Here is a 16,760-nt window from a genome sequence, read left to right on the forward strand (position 1 = left end):
AGATATATTATTTAAAAATATATACCGACACTTTATTAAATATTTTCGTAATAAGTCATCAGATTAAATATATGTTTAATATAATATTGCAAAAAAATAAAATGTCAATAAAAAATTGTAGGAATGTCATTGGTAAAAATGAGCTTAAATAAGCTAATATATATTAGCCAAAATATACCACCAAATAAATTCTAATAAATATATGTAATATAATTAATAAATAAATTTCTTTCACGATAGAAGTTAAATCACTAAATATTTAGCTCTTATTGTTTTATATTTTTAATAAACAAAATAAATGAAAAATGTTATGAAAAATGGTTAGTTTCATTTTAGTTTTTAATATTCTGCCTTTATATTGAAAACACATAAGTATTTCCAATGGAAAAACCGATAACAAACAAATGATAACAAATATTATCATATGTGAATATAAATAATAATAATGGGTGAAACTGCCTTAAGGCAAGTCCGAGAGCTGAGTTAAACTCCAACTCGATTCAGGAAAGAATAGTGTGAAAGATTTCTCATTGCCATTCCACTGGGAATGGGTTTATTTTCAATAGATGTCAGGTTGCCAAAACGGAGGCTTGAACTCCCATATATATACTATATATAGTGAAGTGTGAGGTGTAAAGTGTTACTTTTATTCATATATATTTTCCAAAGGTTTTTCTTTAGAGTTCTCAAGGTCCACGTAAATTTTAATATGACTCTGATCACTACAACCCCTTCTGCACAATAAATAAGTTCGTGAATTAGATAGAGAGAAAAAATGCTGAAAAAAAAAACAAGGATAATAATTCAATACAATAGCGTAGTAAAAAAGTTCCCACAACAGGTAACAAGTACCGCTGAATGAAAAGCAAATAGAGATCAGGGGTAGGAGCGCCACCAAACCTTGCACACGACAATGTCGATTCTCAATCTTTCGGACAAAATTGTTTCATGATGAATTGTATAAATATTTTGTTAAAATATATTTTTGGGATAACAAATTTATTTTTGATTTTTTCTGGAATCAACTTAAGTCTTCAACTAATCAACTATAATTAAAAATTATAGTAATATTAAAAGCAAGTATAAAAATGACACTGATAATACAACTTAATTTTATGAATTTTATTATAATTTATAATATCTTATTAATAATTTGTAATAATAATTGACGAACATGTTTAAAAATCTATTTTTTAAAATATATTTTCATTAAATCGTTTTATCATGTGCGTATGTTTAAATGCATGTTTTGGTTCATTTTCAATATAACAATTCAGTACAAAATATCGTGTTGGCATCGTGCTTTAGGGCAACTTCTCGTATCGTAATTAAACATCTTTAAATGCTAGGAAAACAAAAATTAGTTTTTTTAAAAAGAATTTTGAATTTTTTTTAACGATTTTAAAAATTTTGAAAACATTTAACAAATTTGAATATTGAAATAATTGCATTTTTTGAAAATAGTTAAAAAAATACTAGAAAATTGTTTTTTTTTTAATTTTTTTAGAAAATTTAAAATTTCATGAATGTTTTTGGTACCCATTCATGTAGGTTTTTCCAGACTGTCGAATATATCTGATTAATTAATTGTCATTTTCTACATTCTTTGCTCCGTATCTCCGAAACGGCTAGACCAACTTTTGCCAAAAACTAATCAACACATCTCCTTAGAATAGGAAATCAATTGGGTTAATCGGTGCTCCCGAAATCGTTGACGAAAAATTATATTTTAAGGTATGTCAAAATGTTCAGAAACTTTCAAATTCAGAAATATATATCAACTTTTATTTTTTTGCGATACTATAATTCAAGGTACGGGAAGTTAAATGTAGTTTGTAAATAACAATTTAATTTTGTTAAGTTATTATTAATATCATAATAGATTAAAATTTATGTTTTGTTGTCTATGTCATGAACAATGAAGTTTTAAACTGTCATTTCATTTGATATAATCATTCAATAAAAATAATTTATTGTTAAATAAAATATATATTTTTCTAATATTTTATAAGTGTTAAAAGTTTGAGAAGCGTAGAATCAAAACCAAACCATAATTCGTTCCTGCTTGCACACGTATACCACACCCCTGCCCGTTAAGGGTGACACGGTGTCGTCCGGACGTTATGCGGAACCCAGTTCCATATCAGAGGTGCACAAATATTAATTTATTGAAAATCAAATGTGTAATGCGGAAGACCAATCTATAGATAGATACATGATAGATATTTCAATATTATACAGAGTTAAAATGATGAAGATAAAAAAGTTGTTACTAGCAGTCATAAATAAAAGGTAATTGAACCAATTGCTAAATGAAACAATAATGTTGAGTTTTTAACGTAACTTTAAAATTTTTTGGCGCTATTATAATATTAATATAAATGTATTTATATTATGATTTACCTCAACCTTTATATAAACTAGTGGTGAATGGCATCGTGCCTTGAGGCAAATTGCTGAAACTTCCCGTACCGTACAAGAATATTCGAAGAAAATTAAATATTTTCAAATAAATTATTATAAATACTGTAACTTATATATGTTTACAAAAAAGAAAAAAAACAAAATTCAATCAATCAAATTTAATATGAAGGACATTGTCTAATATTTTTAAGAATAATATAAACTGAATTACAAAGTTAAAATTATTTATTTCAGAGCATTAAAACTTTAGCCAGAATTCAAATTAAAATCCGAATTATTTTCGATATTCCAAAAAAATTAAGAAATTAAAAAAAAAATTGAAAAGATTTTTTTTCCAAAAACAATCGTTTCGTCAACACACGCAGAAAGTTTTTTGAATCACTATCGAAAATTTTTATATTTAAAAAGAACAGATTGGATGCTTTTATATTGGCAATTTCAACTTTTTTGGAACAATTAATAGAAAACTGTGAAAACTTTATTATTTCAACATGATAATAAATAAATAAAAAAAAAAAATTATAATCAAATAATTATTTAATTAACTTCTCGTAGGTTATGGCAATCGCAAAAAAAAAATAAAAAATTATATGGGTACGTTTCTGAACATTTTGACATACTTTAGAAAAAATAAATGTATGTGTGTGTATGTCTTCAGATACATTTTTTGTCGACAATTTTGGGAACACGAATCAACCGATTAGAATAATTAAAAATCATTCGATTCCTATTGATAACGGGACGTGCAACAATGATCATTAGACATACGCACATCAAATTATCAGATATTTTAAAGAACAAGTTTTGTTTATATTTTTATGGGTTCCGTACCAATGTTTATCTGTTAGACTACTTACGCGCTGGTATACTTGGCCTTTAAAAAATGTTCAAAATTTTCAAAAAAATTCAAAATATAAAAAAATACCTAATTTTTCAATAAGTATCTTTCTATAATTTAAAATTTTTCAACAATCTAATTGTTTCAAAATTTTCCAAAAATTTTAATAAAATTATTAAAAATTTTAATTTTTAGTGCGGGAAGTTTCAGCAATTTGCCTTAAGGCACGATGCCATTCACCACTAGTTAATTAAAAAATGAATAATTCAATCGATACACCGTACTTTATTACCAGACAATTAAAGAATAATTTCTACGAAAAATTCTCAAAAAAATGAATTCAGACCCGATGTTGGCTATACGTGCCCCATATTGTATTATTATTCACGGTACTACTAATACAGGATAGCCGACTCCGAGCGTGAGCTACCACACGTGGGAACCACGGGAGTCCGATACTCTCACTGGGACCGACTGACTGACTCCCCGATCAAGAATTCAAGTTCGACGGCCCATTGCGCCCATTACAGAAACACATTTTTCATTGGGAACGATGATGAGCTTGCAAATTTCACTTAACTTATTCGGTCAATTCCAAATGATAATTTAATAGATTAGAAAGATCACTGGTGATTTAAGATATTAATGAATCGTTCCAAATTTAGTCGTCTTAGTATTGGTTTATTGTCAAATCGTTACTGTTTAAAGTTATAAGCAATCAAATTAAATTAAATGAGCATCATATTTATAATTAGCAAACTAATATAGTAAACAGTGTGTTATAAATCTTGATAACCGATTAAGGTTGTCAAATATCTCCCTTCCGCCTTTTTGTATTATAAACCAAAAGCAAAAAAGCGGAAGGGAGATATTTGACAACCTAATATCAAGTTTAAATACTGAATAAATATGAACTATCATAAATATTTATTTCCCCTGAATATGTGATCAAATATATAATTTTGTAAATTATGTATTTGATATATGACTGTATGACCCGACCAGAGACAAAAAAGAAAACGCTACTGACGAGCAAACTGAGTTTCGACTTGCGGAAGAGACTTATTAAATATTATGTCTGGAGCATAGATCTTTACGGATCAAAAACTTGAACTCTAACAAAAGACGACAAAAACTATCTGGAAAGTTTAGAAATATGGTACCGGAGAAGAATGAAGAAGATAACGTAAACAGACAAGATAACCAACGATGTCCTGAGAACAGTGGACAAAGATCGATCTCTACTGAGTACAATCTTAAAAAAGAAAGAAAACTGGATTGGTCTCATTCTGAAAAAAGAGTGCCTCCTGCACGATGTCGTCGAAGGTAGAAAGAAAAACTGAAAGGATTGAGAAAAATAAGAATGCACATAGAGAAAATACGGGGAACTGAAAGCTGAAGCACAGGAAGCAGATGGAAGCAAAAGTTTAGAAAGAAGAATTTATTTAAAGAGATTTATAGGGAATAATAAACAAGGGAGAAAAAGGGAATCATTGATTTGCGGTGCTCTCATACCATAGACCTGCTTTCGGGCAGACTACTGTTTATTATTATTAGACATTGATTTGTAGTACTCTCATACCATGGACCTGTCTGCAGACAGACAACTTATTATTATTAAGCCCCAATGCTAAAAAAACAAAAAAAAAAAATAGTTAAAATTAGTCAAAGCTCATGATCTAAATAATGCAAAACTGTTATTAATGCAAACATTTATCAAATGAAACTTTTCAAGATGCCCACATAAGCAAAATTCGCACTCTCATTCATGATTGAATTTTATTTATAAAACATAATACTTGAACTCTACTTGTAATTAACCCATAATAATAAATCGAATCAATATTATTATTTCTCAGGCGCTATTTATATTAAAATGATTAAACGTTTTACACAATAGACACATACATATATATATATATATATATATATATATATATATACATATATATATATATATATATATATGCGTACACTTACATAGATATATATCCAAATAATATTATATTTTGAAGATATCGCTTGGTTCATTTTTTTTTAAATAAAAACAAATAAAATGTTGCTTTAAGAAAAGTTTATTATATCTTGTTTTATCTGCATAGTTGATTCACAGCCTTATATGCTAGATAACTCTTACTCATAAAATATATATAAATTGAATTTTATATAATAAAATATATTGACTAAATATTAGAACAAAAATTATTTAAACATATAAAAAGGAAATATGTAAAATAATTATTTTAACCATTCATCTAGAGTATTGCGAATCATGAGTCTGGATACAACAAGATAATATACAATCGGTAAAATTTTAATCATAATGATAAAAAAAATATTTGCAATATGCTATTGTAAGGTTGAAAAGTAAATAAAATATATTTATCTTACATATTCCTTTTAATAATGAAAGATTACATAGATGAGTACAATACTAACTACTTACTATATTTGGTGTAATACAATCATTTTTGGCTTGATAAATTTTTGTCATAAATTTCTTTGACTGTAAAAATGAATTAGTTTATATATTAATACTATACGTACACATAAAATTTAAACGACTTTAACATCTACTCGATCTAGTATAATATTAAATATTTAATAATTATTAGTAATATTTGGCATATATTTAGGCGAAGGGAAAAACGTGACATACTTCAAAAGACTATATGTTTTTTTAAAATACATGAAATTTAAAAATATTGAATTATTGTTAAACAAGCTTAATTCATATCGAAGCGAATTATTTGAAGAAGTAATTGAATTGATATAATTTTATTAATATTTGTCAGAAAATAAAAAAATAGTATAGTGATTTTATTATTATTTTTTTTAAATTGAGAAGCTTTATTTTTTTAAATTTTCAGATTCTTGCTTATTATTTGGTACATCAATAAATTATTGCAATCTGCAAAATTCATTTCATGCTTGCTAATATTTAATATTGTAATAACCAAGGCTCTCCAAATAAATTTGTTTGAAACAGTATTATTTGTAAATATCAAAACTCAATTTGTAAATATTAAATATCAATAATCATACAATGATGATTAAATAAACTGGAATATTTCTTGAATTGTACACGAAAAAATCAATCCTTCGAAACCTCTAACCTTCTCACAATCAATGAATACTTCATCGAATCAACAAAATCTTGATCTTGTATTCGTCCAAGTTAGTCAACAATTGCTGCCACTTCTCTCCAAAGCCTCGTTCAACGAGTTATCGAGCCCTTCGCAACGTCCAGATCTAGCAGATATGGGCGTGCTGCAAACATGTGGTGTCCCCCATTCAAAACCAGGATTGACCAGATCCAATCCTCTGCTGCTCTGGTCATCCGATAAAGTTATGGCCGATATGTAACGAGCAACACTATCTTCGACTTGCCGTCTTTCTAATCTTAGAAGTTGCTCTTCAAAAGGTAAAGAACTATCGTAGGCAAACTGAGGTGTAATCTTGACCGAGTAATGGTCTTTGCATAGATGCGAGCAAAAATTGGGTTCGATTTTGTTGCATTTTTTGCTCCTTATGCTTTTTGGTAGACGACTTAATCGACGCAACACCTGGAACAGTTAATAAAATGGGGTAAAGATTTATATTTATATGTTAGAACTATATGGCAAATTGTATATCATACATATGTGGACATAGTTGAGTGAGTAAAGTTACTCATTGAAGTTTCAAGTTGATCTTTCATGCAGATGCATTTAAATTTTAGAATGAGCTAGATAAAATCAAGATATTACGTATTTTATATTGAAGGTCGTGTGATGTGTAGCTACAAGATTTCGTATAAAGTCACTTTACTTTGGTTTACCATTATAAAAATTGACAAGAGATTCAAACGGCTTTTAAATAAAAAGCAATAATTTGTAAATAACAAGCAAATAAATTGTAAAAAATGATCTAATCTTCAAATATAATACCATGAGTACCTTCTAGAATACGTTTTCAGAACGTTTTGAAAGTGTTAAAGAATTATTATGAGAAATAATAATAAATAATATATATATATATATGAGTAAGTTCTTCAAGGGCATACATCAAATAAAAGGCAAAGATTTAGAAGTCATTCTTTAATTTTTCCAAACGTTTCGACATAGTATTTTATGTCATCATCAGTGGATATAAATATGGTCTTACATCAGTAGCTAGCGCTAGGAACACAATTTTGCACTATCATATATACATTAACTTGTTTTTTTATATATTAATTTGTTAATATATAAAAATAATATATTATATATTTCACAAATATTTTGCCATACTCTGTTCAACAAATTAATATATAAAAAAACAAGTTAATGTATATATGATAGTGCAAAATTGTGTTCCTAGCGCTAGCTACTGATGTAAGACCATATTTATATCCACTGATGATGACATAAAATACTATGTCGAAACGTTTGGAAAAATTAAAGATTAACTTCTAAATCTTTGCCTTTTATTTGATGTATGCCCTTGAAGAACTTACTCATATTTCTCAACATCAAAATTAACTACTTTAACATATATATATATATATATATATATATATATACATATATATATATGTGTATATGTATATATATATATATATATATATATATATATATGTACATATCTATAGTGACTACAAAATAGTGACTATATCATATTGCAAAGGAATCTAAATGAAGCGTTGTTTCTGATTATACACAATATTTTTATATAACGATCAGTTTTAACACTTCAGTAGGTATGAATAAAAAATATATAAATATTTTGTAATTATAATATATTAAATATAGTTATATATTATAAGGTTATAGGCTTTTTAGTAAAAGCAATGCAAAATAATAGAAGTCTAATTTATATACAAGCAACCAGGACTAAAAATTATTATTTCCTAGTGGCATATAGTCACTAAATGCCATTATATTATATTAAGTTCTCACAACAATTTACATTAAATAAATAAATGAAATAAATAATATACACACCTTAACACATGTCTGTCTCGTACGTTCCACTAACTTCCCGATAGCCATAATAATTTCTTGATCTTGAACCAAAACTTTTCTTCACACACTCACTGAACCGTCGATGTCAAAAAAGTGACAGTTTAACAGCTGTCTTCCCTCTTGACGAAAATTTCGAACCGAACACGACGCAACGAAACACGTCCGGGCAGCGCGAACTGCGAAAGCTTAATGAGGGCCGAGAAAGTCGACTCGAGCGCGGGAAAAAGGAAAATCGGGGCGCCCCACTACTCGCAGCTCTAATTCTATGAGAACCAATTCAGTAATGTTTCTCATAGCGGGGGTTGATATCGACGATCTATGAGGGTGGTGGATTAATAATTGGTAAAACCGCCCTGTAGGCAGACAGAGAGAGAGAGAGAGAGAGAGATGTTGACAAGGCTGGGAATTTGCGGAATCATCAGTACCCATGATGTGATTTAATTTTCATGTATTATATTAAATATTGCTTACAGTTATGTGTTTATAGATTTTATTTAACTCATTATATACGATTTTTAATTAATATATAAGCAAAAAAAAGTTCTCAAAAAAAAAACACATTTCAATGATTGCGAAAAGAGTATGCATAAAATAACTGCTAGGGATCGATCAATATATAGTTTAGCATGGCGTGTTTGCCATGCCAAACTATTTCGCGAGTACATTGGCCAAAAGCCTGAATGTTGTTATTTGAATGATTTTAGGTAAAAGTTTCCAGTCAGTTCATGTATGTATTTTGTAGAGTAATAGTGTCTGGTCAGTGGGTCCCTTGATTTGTTGAGTACTAGTCGTAAGGCTTCATTTTGTACAGTATGTAGTTTTTGTAAGTTAGTCTTTGTCGTCGCATTCCATGCTGAAGCGGCGTACAACAGTACCGGTCTTATTAATGTCAAGTAAAGTGACCGCTTGTTCTTCATGCTCGTGTTGTTGTGGTTCAAAAAAGATCTAAGCAAATTTATCATCCCATAAACCTGTCCGTTTTATATGTCGATATGGTTAGTGAAACTGAGTCTATGTTACAAGATCACATCCAGGTATTTGACAATATCGGACCATTCAACTTCGTGGCTAATTACATTTAATTAATTTGTCCAACTCAGTGACTCAGTCAGTGTAGTGGACTCACGGCTCTTTGTATACAAGATAGCCTCAGTCTTCTGTGGATTGATTTTGATTTACCACTTGTTCGTATAGTCTGTCAGTTTATCTATGTGTATCTGTATTTTTGTACAATTTATAATTCTAAACAATAAATCGTAATCAATCGATCGCGCTGCGTAACTTTTAGAGATAAAATAACGGAGCGCGTAAGTAAGTTAATTTGTGTTGTACATATCTTTACGTTAATCGTCGACGAACGTGTATACGCACACACACATACATACATTTTTCTAAGGTATGCCAAAATGATCAAAAACTTTTGAAACGTAAAGATATATTAAAATTTTTATTATCGATTCTTTGCAATTACCTTAACTTACCCTATGGGAAGTTAATAAAAATAACTAAAATATAAAATGTGCGAAACATGAAAATATAAAAAAAAAACAAATAGTAGGGTATGGCATCGTGCCTTAAGGGGTTACACCACTGTAGCTGTAAAAAAAACTATGTTTTTGCCATTTTTTTCGGACGGAAGGAAAAGTATTAAGATCATGATATTAAAGATAGTTATTTATTGTACTTTAATGTAACGAAATAAAATATAATTACAATAACTATCTTTAATATCATGATTTTAATACTTTTCCTTCCGTCCCAAAAAAAATGGCAAAAACATACGTTTTTTTTTACTGCTACAGTGGTGTAACCCCAAGTTGCTGTAACTTTTCCTACCGTAATAAAATATTCGAAAAATAAATGTTTTCAAATATATTATTATAAATACTGTAACTTTCATGATTTGTATTTTATAGTCAAAATATAAGAGCTTATAAATTGTACGACGACGTTTATATATGTTTACACAGAAAGTAAATAAACAAAACTTAATCAAGCGGAGTTAGAATTAAAGGACCTATTATCATATCTCTAAGAATTGTAAAAACTGAATTGCAAAGTTAAAATTATTTATTTCCAGTATATACATGAGCTTTAAAATTTTAGCTAAATATAAAATTAAAATCGGACTTATTTTCGATATTCAACAATAAAGTCTACCCATAAGTAGAAATCGTATATTTTTCTAATTATTCAAACCCGTTGATTCATGCGCCCGAAATCCTGGACGAAAAATTGTCGCACACACACACGTCTATTATTTCTTAGCAAAAATCCTATGCAAAAATGTTCAGAAACCTCTAAAGCGTAAAGATATGCAAAAATTTTCAATTTTGAGTATTGGACGATTACAATAACTTACCCCATGGGAAGTTAACAAGCATTTAAATGTTTTTAGTCGTAGTAATAGCAAATGATTGATAAACTAACGCAGACAAATCATTTAACATATTTAGTTGCAAAACAATCAAACGATTTTTAGAGATGTTCGACAATATTGTTTACGTTGTGTTTCTCAACAGACTAAATAGATATTAGTTTTGTATACTGAATTTATAAATATTTGGTCAAGGAGGATCACTATATATATATATATATATATATATATATATATATATATATATATAACCAGAGAAAAACCAAAGATCGCAAGCGCCAAGCCTTTTCGAAGAAGAGAACGACGAGGAAACTGAGTCTCGATTTGCGGAAGAGACTAATAAAGTATAATAATAAAGACTGTACAGATCAGAGACATGGACTCTGAGAAACCCCAACAAGAACTACGTGGAGAGTTTTGAAATGTAATGCTGAAGATAAATAGAGAAGATAAAGTGGACAGACAAAATAACAAATGAAGAAGTTCTGAGAATAGTGGGCAAAGAAAGCACGAGCACGATCCTGAAAAAAAAAGAAAACTGGATCAGATCCATTGACTGAAAGAAATGGGAACAAGAAGAATGCAGATGATTGACGACTTACGCGAGAACAAGAAATACAAGGAACTGAAAGCCGAAGCGGAGGACTAGTGGTAATAAAAATGATAGACGAGAAAGATTATGGAAATCAGATTGTGGTGGCTCTGATATAATGGACCTGCCTTAGAGCACACTATTTAACTTCCCGTAGGGCAAGTTATAGTAATCGCAAAAAATCGAAAATGAAAATTTTTATATATCTTTACGTTTCAGAGGTTTCTGAACATTTTGGCATACCTTAGAAAAAATGGATGTATGTGTGTGTGTGTGTGTGTGTGTATGTGTGTGTGTGTGTATGTATGTATGTATGTGTGTGTATGTATGTGCGGATACAAATTTTCGTCGACGATTTCGGGAACACGGATCAACCGATTTGAATAATTCAAAAAACATTCGATCCGTATTGATAAGGAGACGTGCTGATTAGTTTTTGGCAAAGGCAGGTCAAGCCATTCCAAAGATACGGGGGCAAAAAGTTCCGAAAACGGTAACTCAGTTTTTAAGAGAACGGAGCGTCCGATTTTAATAATTCAGAAAACATTTTATTTGTATTGACAAGATGAAGAATCGATATAACTTTCATGAAGGTAGGTCCAGCGGTTTCGGAGATATAGAGGAAAAAGTAAAAAAATGAGCCATTTGGCGGTCAAAAATGATCATTAGACATATGCACATCAAATTATCAGACATTTTATAGAGATTTTAACAATAAGTATACATTTTGTTAACATTCCTATCGGTTCCGTACCAATGCTTATGCGTTAGACAGCGACGCGGCGCTTACGCGCTTTATATTTTGTCCCTATGTAGTTAAAGCAGTACGATTGCTTTGAAAAAAAAGTTCAGATCTTCCACAATATGTCAAAATAAAGAAAAAAAAAATTTTTCAAAAAAAAAAAAACTTTTTTTAAAAAAAAATTTTTAAAATTTCTTTTTTTTTTCAAAAAAAACTAATTTTTTGTCCAATTTATAGTTTCTCAAAAATCTTATTTTTTCAAAGTAATTTTTTTTCAAAAATGTTAATCGTTTTAAAAAAAAATAATAATTTTTGGTACGGGAAGTTCCAGCAATTTGCCTTAAGGCACGATGCCCTAATTGCCTTAAGACAGAATTCCACTTACAGCTAGTTTATTATATATATACATATATATATACACATGTATATATATATATATATACACACACAACAGGCGATGCTATAAATATCATTTAATAACGCGTACCCGCATACATAAGTATAAGGGCTCAAACTAACGTAAATATCAAAATCCTCTTTATCCTCTCAATAAATATATTACACTACACTAGATAAAAAAATCACCAGAACCACATACTAAAGATGATATTGGATTTAAACGTAATTAATTTCCCGTAAGTTATAGTATACACATCTTTATATTTCAGAGGTTTCTGAACATTTTGGCATACCTCCAGAAAAAATGGATATGTTTGTATGTGTGTGTATGCGTGGAAACAATTTTTCGTCGGTAATTTTGAGCGTACGAATCAACCGATAGGGAGACGTGCCGATTAATTTTTGGGAAAGGTCAGACCATCCGTTTCGGAGATATAAAGCAAAAAGTACAGAAAACAAAAAGTACATTTTTCAAAGAACAGAGTATTCGATTTGAATGATTCAAAAAACATTCAATTCGTAATAATAAGAAGAGTTGGTGATTAATTTTCGAAAAAGATAGGCCCTTATTCAGCGATTAGTAGCTAAAAGTGTAAAAAAATGTAGTTTTTGATAGACAAAGCATCTGATTCGAATAATTCAAAAAACATTAAAAGAAACTTTAAAAAAACTTTTGACAAAAATCATTTTGAATTTTGTTTTAAATTTACTTTTTTTTAAATAACAAAAACGATTCGGATTTAAGTTTTAATTCTAGCTAACATGCTGAAAGTCCCTTATATACTTGAAATAAATAATTTTAACTTGCCATTCAGTTTACCGTTTGATTAATTGTTGCTTATATACATTAAACGTCATCATCCAATTAATAAGCTCTTATATTTTGTCTATAATACAGTTACATAAATGTTACCGTATTTATAATTTTCTATTTGAAAGCATGTAATATCTCCCTAATATTTCTTTACGGTAGGGGAAGTTCCAGCAGTTTGCCTTGAGGCAAGGAGCCATGCACCACAAGTTTAAAATTATCATCATATTTCCCATTGACCAATATTGCGCAAAACTACATATATCGAAAAATGAAACGGTCTGAATTGCCGACTTTAGGTACTTGTCCTAGACAAGGCAAGTCGTCCGCTGCGGTGCCATAGTTCGCACGCGGCCGGCAGCTGAGTCCACCTGTCGCACCGACACCCTTTCAAAGCGCAGGTGTGTGGAACTCTCTCACGGTGGAAATGCCCGATAATTTGCTGCATTCTAAATATTCAGTACTAAGAAGTATATACTGACTTATAACGGATCTACACACGCAACTCATTAGTTTACAATAACGATACGCATGTGAACGTTTTTCTTTTTTTTTGCGCAAATGCGACTTTTTGACTTATAGATAACTCATATTCATTTAGTCTCTGTAATTTTATTGAATTCAGCCTTTTTCTAATGCATAAGAAAAGGGGGAAAAATATCCATTTCGAAATTGAACTGAAAATCGAAATTGATCTATTTTTTATATCTTTTATAACTTCCCGTAGTGTAAGTTATAGTAATCACAAAAAATCGATAATGAAAATTTTTATGTATCTTCACGTTCCAAAGGTTTCTGAACATGCTAGCTTACCCTAGAAAAAATGAATGTATGTGTGTGTATGCATGTGTATGTGTGTGCGGATACAAAATTTCGTCGACGATTTTGGGAACACAGATCAACCGATTTGAATAATTGAAAAAAACATTCGATTTGTATTGATAAAGAGACGTGCTGATTAGCTTTTGGCAAAAATAGGTCGAGCTGTTTCGAAGATACGGGGGAAAACAGCCAAAAATCGTAATCGTAAGTTTTTGAGAGAACGAAGCGTCCGATTTCAATAATTCAAAAAACATTTTATTTGTATTGACTAAACAAAAAACTGTTCATATTTTTGGAAAGGCAGGTCCTGCGGTTATTAAGTTTCAATAAAAAAACTTTAAAAATGCCTTTTGGCGATCAAAAATGTTCATTAGATTATAAAGATTTTAATACACATTTTGTGTCAATTTTTTTGGGTTCCATACCAAGTTTTTTAATTTTAAAATTTACGTATATGGTTCAAACAAATGTTCTCGACATTTTCCACAGTATGGAATAACCAATTTGTATGGTGGAAAAAACATTCGGTTCGTACTCGATCAGTAGACGGAATTTAGCGCAAAAGGTGTAAAAGTAGTCAAGCAGCTTTTGAGAGAGCGGCTCATCCGATTAGATTAATTCAGAAAACCTTTTGCTTGTGTAGACAGTGTGCTAAAAATGCTTTTACAATAAATTTTGTAATTTTGAATACTTTCAAAAAAAAAATCGAAATTTTCAAATTTTTTTTGAAGAAATGTCAAAAGTATCAAAATATAAAAAAAATCTATTTTTTACAAAAATCTGAAAATATTTCGAAATTTTCAAAAAAACATATTTATGATAATCTATTTGAAATTATTTAAAACAATTATTGATTATTTTCATTCCTCGAATGTTTAATTACGGTACGGGAAGTTACAGCAATTTGCCTTAAGGCACGATGATATGCACTACTAGTTCTACCAAAGCTTCAGATCGTTTGGCATACCTTAAAAGAAATGATTATATGCATGTATTTTGTTGGTGCGTATATTAAGCGTATATAGGCATGTAACAATATGAAACGATTTAGGGAAAACGAATTTTTCGATTTTACAGCAAAAAATCTAAGAATTGACTTTAAAATTTTACAAAACCAGGTACAGCGGTTCGAAGATGCGACTGAAAAAACAAACTAGTGTTTGTTTCATGGCATCGTGCCTTAAAGCAAATTGGTGGAACTTCTCGTACCGTATTTTAAATTTTTTTGAAAACTTAGAAAAAATTAAAGTTTTGAGAATTTTGAAGTTTGAAGAAAAATTGTTTTTTTTAATATTTTGAACTTCTTTAAAAATTTAGAATATATTTAAAGCAGCGCAATGCGTAGCTGCTCTAGAGATGAAATATAGGAGCGCGTAAGCTCCTCGTCCCTGTCTAACAGTTATATCAGGGCCTTTTTCACTTAGAACAAAATCCTCGTTCAGAAGGAATACTTAGGGGTCCATTTGTAGTCGCAGATTTGGCGCTAGTGAGCCGATGAAAAAGTATTTTCAAATGTTTTATATTGGTTACTAAGAAACGTCAGTGTTATTTTTGTATAAGTTTACAAAATGGCGATTCTTCTTCGTTTGTGTTTGTATATTTGTTAATAAAGATTTCATCAGGAATTGCTCTCAAATGCATAGCCCTTTGACAATATGAATAGAACAGCTTCAAACTCATATGGAGGACATAATTACTACAATACTACGTAGTGCATTGACTCATAGCAATGTAAATGTACTTATTATTAAAATTTCTGATAATTTGATGCGCATATGTCTAATGAAAATTTTTGAACGCAAAATGAAGGAAATGAAATATTTAGAAAAAACTTTATTTTTAATTCCAAAAAATTTCAAACTTCTAAAAACATTTCAAAATTTTGAAAAAAAATCTAAATTATTAAAAAAATTCTAAACTTGTTGGTATTGGTACAATTAATTACATGAACTTCCCGATATGTGTAAATAATCGACTTAATCAATGGAAATTAAATCAATTTGTGAGTGATTGAAAGTATTCCGAGTAGATTAATTAACACGTTAATTCGGAGTATTTTCTAAAAGCAAATGTTCAAAATTCAATAATTTTTATAATTAAACCAGTTTCCGTAGGACTATAATGGTTTAGTATGTTCATTAAGACCAAGTACTCTATCGTTATACCAAGTAATTCGTCTAATTTTAAGTTTAGCAAACGTCTAAAAAACTTTCAAATTCTGATGAATTTTCAAAATTAAACTACTTGTCGTAAGGCCGTAATATTTCAGTAAGTTCTATGAGACCATGATATATTATATCGGAAAAAAAAATCCATAAAAATCGGCTTAAATTTTTTTTTCGACAATTAATTACAAGAAAACGGCTCGGTAGATTTTCATCTAAAACTAATCAATATCATCCCCAACTAATATATTTCGAACAGTTTTTGATTTTTTTAAAATCGATTCGGTAATATGAGCCTAAATGTGGACGAAAAGTTTAACACTTTTTTTCAAATTACAAAGAAACGGCTCTGGAGATCGTCGCACAAAATTGACAAACGATAGTCCTCATCGAGATACATGAAATAGTATAGTATAGTATAGTCGATGAAAGGTCCAATTTTGACAAATGCCAAAAAAACGATACTAATTTTTGCAAACTTTGACGAATATTTAAAGATAAACGACTTGTCGTATGGCCGTAATATTTTAGTATAATTTAGAAGACTATGAAATCTACCGACAAAAAATAATAAAAATCGAAAATTTTTTTTTATAACACCTTAT

Source organism: Ctenocephalides felis, unplaced genomic scaffold, assembly GCF_003426905.1.
Source record: "Ctenocephalides felis isolate EL2017-DRISC unplaced genomic scaffold, ASM342690v1 CF-g0.4_SCAFFOLD_01886, whole genome shotgun sequence".
In the NCBI taxonomy this organism is placed as follows: domain Eukaryota; kingdom Metazoa; phylum Arthropoda; class Insecta; order Siphonaptera; family Pulicidae; genus Ctenocephalides; species Ctenocephalides felis.